Here is a 6000-nt window from a genome sequence, read left to right on the forward strand (position 1 = left end):
ACAGCTATCGTCTTGACCATTTTTGTATGCGCCAGGACGATCGGACCTCAATTCAGAAAGAATCTGGCCGCTCAGATTTCTTTAGGAAAATCATTATTTTTGTGACATTCCTTATCGGTCTGGATCATCCGGACTCATAAAATAAATCGTTTCCCGGACTAATCCAGAGACAATATTTGCGCAAGAAGTTGTGCTCAGTGGCCAGAGTTGGTTGAAAATGCAATAAATGGGATTTGTCTCAAGGCTACGGATATCGCAAGATCGTACCGGGGATGATTAGAGCATCGTTTCCAGCTTCATTATCGGGGGATAGTCAGGGTGTTGATTTTGGCCTGCATAGGTTCTTGGATATCTTGAAGTCGGCCAGACGAATGTCTTATACATCGCTGGACGATTTAAAGTCGGCAACTTTGCATATAATGAGCTCGTAAATTTTTTTTGAGATGCCAACTAACTTTCATTACCTATTATTATTAAGTTCTTATGTGATGCAAAAGGCACTTTTATAAACGAGATCACCCTATTAAGGAGCAGCGGGATCTGTTTTCACGCCTATGCGTGTGGCTTGTAGTGCAAGGACGAAGAGCACTTGAATTATTGAAGAGACCAGTGCAGCTCGTGAAAGGGAGAGAGAAACAAGTGTGTAGGGTAGAATTTGAGAGGGAGAAGATCACTGTGAGCCGGGAGAGGATATCTGTGCATGTGAGTGTGATGTCTCCTTTGTGTGATTCCACTAGCGTGATTGCTCCTCCTGAATTTAGTTTCTCTCTTATGCTTTACTCTCTTCTGACTTAGTACCTATCAGATCATAGGCCTTGTCTTTTCTCGATGTGTAAGTTCAACTCATAGAGTGATATGGAATTAGATCTCTTTCTTGGTGTGTTGTTATAGTAAGAGGACCACTTGCGGACTCCGCTGCACAGGGGAAGGTGTGAAAGTTTGATTTGTGTAAAGGCGTCTCCGAAACCTAGTTTAAGTGGTTCGCGGCTAAAAGGCTGATGAGTATCACTTTTGGGTTAGTTCATATACTTGGAGTGTGCTCCAAAGGGAGTTGGACGCCTTAGTGATTGGATTCTTATTTGATCAGAAGGTTTGAACCGAAAGCACGCTACACTATATAAATCATGGTGTGTTCTTTTCTTATTATACGCTTCCGCATATTTTATTGTAAATCTTCCGCAAGACTCTATTTTATATCATGTTGTGGCTTTATTTTTGGTTGAGTTTTATCTTCGAGTTTTGTTTTTATCCAAGTATCGCTAATCTCGAATCTTAAATTCTACCGACGATTTGGGACCAGTTGCGTATATAGGGGATCTTAAAATCCCCTACCGAAAATCATTTCAAGATTATATTATGGTATCAGAAGCAAGTTATTTCATTGAAAATAGAAGTTTTAAAAGCTTTGGAGAATATTTGATCCATGAGCTAATAAAAATACGTACTATATTGCTGGAAAGGTTATTACAACAACTCGAACCTCTTTATTTGAAAAATATCTCGTCATTTAATTTTTGGAAAAAACTTCGCATGTTCGTGATTTTCTTGCTATTCAATTGATTTTCAACTTATCTGTGTGGCATATTATGCATTTTATAATAACTGGTTATTTCTATCATCCGTCACGAATTAGTATTATGGAAGCTTAAATACATTACAAAATTCTCTTTTAGCTCAAATGCGAACATGGGCAGTTATACACTCGGATGACTCTTACTTTTGATTGCAAAGTACTCTTTAAAATTACATATAGTTTTTTTCTGTTGCTTTATAAATTATGTATTTTTGAGTGGTGTTAATCGGCCTATAAGAGGTATCCATTGTCATAAACACAACAATACTTCAGTGTAATCATAATTCAAAAGTTTAAGTGGACATTTTATTAAAATGTGGGCACAACATCCATTGATATAACAAACGGCGTACACCTATTTCTCTTCGACAACTCAATAGCCTATCGGCATCAATGTTGAATTGTTAATGCATGATATTGATTATACACTGTTAGGTTTCTTGCATCAAATCACCAATTTTATATTAATCTTCAACAAATGACTCTTAACGACATATCAATATTATATCAGATGGTCATTTAAAATCTTGTAATTCAAAAGGCATCATAGTACATAGCCTGTTTAGGTACGGAAGAGATTTAATCGAAATTAAAAGAGTTTGAACAGAAATTACCTTCGATGAAATCTAGATGGATAAAATTTTAGAATCCTAAAGTCTAACTTGCTTATTTATGAATCTAATAGATTTGAATGTTATATTCTTTAGTGGTGATAAATGTGATTGGCTCACTCATTGCGCTAGCTGCCATCATAGGTCCCTAGGTCAAGCAAGACATTTGGTAATATGGCAGAGTTAAAAAAAAACACGAGACTACCAATAATTGCAATCATATAAAAATAAGAAGTGTACAATACGAGGCAACAATAAAAAAAAAAGTAAGTTGAGAAATAAACAAATGATTGACAACAAACAGAAACTATTAAGAAAAGATATGATGAATAAAAACGTGGAAAACGATGCGGTATCTGAGAAGACTGGAAGAATATGTGAAGAGAGGACATAACTTAGTCTCGGTGACGAGAGCATGTGATCCTGTCCAAAGCAAATCACAAAGCTCACCAAAGCATCATTAGCAAAGATGTGGAGACAATGTTAATTCATAATATAGATAAGGAATTATGGTTAAGTATGCCTCTGACGTGTGATCTAGTAGGTTTTCGATGCAGGAAACCTGACATATGACAAAGCACTGCCCTATTTAAGAATGTGCTTGACGTGCAACCAGATCAGAAGATTGCGTTAAGGCGAATCGTTCTATACTATAATACTTAAAGCTTATGCTTTGAAAAATATATAGAAAAGAATGCTCATAAACAATTTAGATGGTGATAGATCTGGTTCTCTGGAAGCATCAGACCAGGAAAGAATAATTACTTAACATGCTTCTTATTTGTGTCGATTTCTTTTTCTTTTTTTGTATTTTTGGTTGTGTTTTTCTTTTTCGTTTAAATTTTTTCTCTCATCTACACACACATTCCACTTTTTCTTAAAAATGTAAATAAGGGTGTATACTTTCCTTTTTTTTTTTTCCCTGTTTTTCCATGAGTGTCCTTTTCTTGAAATCTTAGCGTAAAGTTGTGTTTTGAAGCTTCTCTAAAAATAACAGATCAAAGGATTTTGAAACTCATTTGTTATTTGTTTACTTTGCTAATCTTCTGTTTTTTCAAATAAAATGAGGTTGTCCTACTTTGATTTAAATCTTTTTCATCTTATAAATATGGAATTTTTTAAAAGCAATAATTATATTCTCTGATCTACCCACTTAATGTTTATGGCGTCTCCGTTATTAAGAATCTTTGCACGTTTTTAAATCAAACTCGTATTGAATATATTTTAATCACAAGCAATTCGCTTTATCACCTAAGATGATAAATTTCCTGTGTTAAGAATTAAGACAGAGGAAAGTCATATTCAAAAAATGTCCAATGATTGCGCGATTAATAATAGATATGAGCGTAAAGACGTTCAAATATTATGACAAAACATTACTAGAATACAGGGCAAAGTGTATCAAAAGCCATCTGCGGCAACGTGCGCCAACCAATTGTCAAGATGCATATTAAAATGATGGCCACAATAAGTTTATACGAGTGTTATCATTTCTTGTACTTCTAAAAAGTTTATATGAGAAAGCCCGCTCATTGAATTATGTTGAAATACATATGTGAGTTATATTACAAAGAACACAACAGACCATAAAATAGTGCCTGTCCAAAAATACAGGACAATAGTCTTCAGAGGTGACGTGACAACTATATGAAGCAATAATCTTGATGTCTTGTTATTTTCACAAAAAATTTATGGATCATTGATTCTTCTTTCGGTATTAGAGAGAGAGCTGTAATACTGTATATGAATGCGAGAGAAGTTTTTTGAAAAAATTTATTATTTCTTATCTTCTAATTTAAATTCTTGATTTAGATACTTGAATTTAAGAGAAGCTTTTTTGTGACCTTTTAAAGAACTTGAGTTTGGATTTATCAATCTCTGAGTTTCTAACCTTTTCAAGGCTATGCAGTTGAAAATCTGCAGCTTCTAGACCATATAATTTTGATTAAACAGAAGGATATACTTTATCTTTTAAGCAATATTATTAATTTCTCACTTAGACACATTTCTAACAGAAAACGTTCTTATGCTCGTTTTGTTTTTCGTACTCGTCCTCTTTTAATTAATGTCAAAAGGGGAGGAAATGTACTGTTGATATTGTATTTTTTTGTCTTTTTAAAAAAGAATAAACACAAAAATATTTTTTATAATCTACACCGCATAGTTGAAAAAGTGTTAATCTAGTGAGGGCGAAGATTAGGAGGAAATTGTTTTTTTTTTATTGAAAATTCGAAATATGAAAAATATTATGCCGATCCACTCGTGAAAAGAAAGAAGCGTGAGAGTGTGTGGGTGCCGCCAGAATCAAAGGACTAGGTTTTATTTAGATATAGTGGAGAATTGAATAGCGAATAAATAATTCAAAACAAAGAAAACTCTCAAACCAAAATCACCACAAGATAAATAATCTCAAAATGACTGCCCTCTATGTAAAACTGACATAAATTATTAGAATAACAACTGCACATAAAAAAACCAAACAAATCGGATCGCTGGCAATTTTTTGAAACCAGTCTACAAGATGGGTACTGCATTAGAGATCTCGTGGTCAAGACTTCTGTAATACCTTTTTCGTCTTTACTACTCCGAATACTATTTAATTGGATGTTGGCATCTGCCTCATGATTTGATAACATTGGAGAATAATTTTTGTAGGCCTAAAAGATTTCACATATCTTCACGGTAAACACTCGTCCGGAATCGCAATAATTCTATATATCGTCCTAGAACGATCTGACCAAAACACGTAGAAACCCTAATGGCCTAGCGGATCCTCATTAAACCACGCAGCTAGTCTTTAAGTACAAACATAATCCATCCTGGACGATTTTGTAATCTGGCCAGTGACACAATGATCAGCTCAATATAACAGTAATGAGAATCTGCCGCCAAGAATCTAGTTAGGAAAAACTCTTAATTTCATTGGACAAATCGCTCCGTCGTATGGATCAATCCCACTTGAGACTATCAAAATACCATCCCCACCCGGATGATCCAGAGACTATATCTCCACACACATTTCTTAACGCTCTGTCTTTGTGGCAAAGCCAAATTAATGAGGTGATTTTTGTCCCAGGCCACCACCGATCAACCAGGAATCAAGGTCGGGACTGAACTCTAGACATCGTTCGCGGAGCTTCACATGTCAAGAGGCGAGATTTTCAGTATAATTTTACCTCAGTTTTGAACTAATCGTTGGCCGAGGACGACCTTATGTCTCGTCCTGGACGAGGGTTAATAGCTTGGCAACTTGCATTAAGTGCTCATTTTTTAGCTATTCTTTATTTAAGGCGTCTGGACTATAAGGCAATTACGTTTTTAGAAGTCGCTATAATAGAAAATGAGCAGTGCATCTGCTAGCTTCGTTCTTTAGTGGAAGACTTGCAGAGAGAGCTAGAAATGGGAGAGATGAGTTAAGTGGTGGGAGATTTGAGAGCGGAGATTGTATCTCTTGTAGATGGGGTACGAACTCAAGAGCGTGATGATGACGAGGGTAAATTCCACACGGTTGCTCCGAAGTCAAAACTCTCACCTTAGTACCATTCGGATTCATAAGGACTTAAATGTCTCGATGTAAAGATTCACGCATAAGAAGAAGACTCTCTTGGTAGTACAAAGGACCCGGCGACTTCAGCCGCACCGGAAGGTTTAAGGATTTGTCAGGCTTTCTCCGACAATAAACATATAAGAAAGAAGAGAACATAAGAAGAAAAGAGACACTTTTTTAGTGCAAGTAGTTGGAGAGGTGCCTCCAAGGAGTGACGAAATAAATGCGTCAACGGTTGAACAAGAAGCGCACTTATAAATACCACCGGT

This window comes from Dendrobium catenatum, unplaced genomic scaffold (assembly GCF_001605985.2).
Source record: "Dendrobium catenatum unplaced genomic scaffold, ASM160598v2 fragScaff_scaffold_1395, whole genome shotgun sequence".
Lineage (NCBI taxonomy): Eukaryota > Viridiplantae > Streptophyta > Magnoliopsida > Asparagales > Orchidaceae > Dendrobium > Dendrobium catenatum.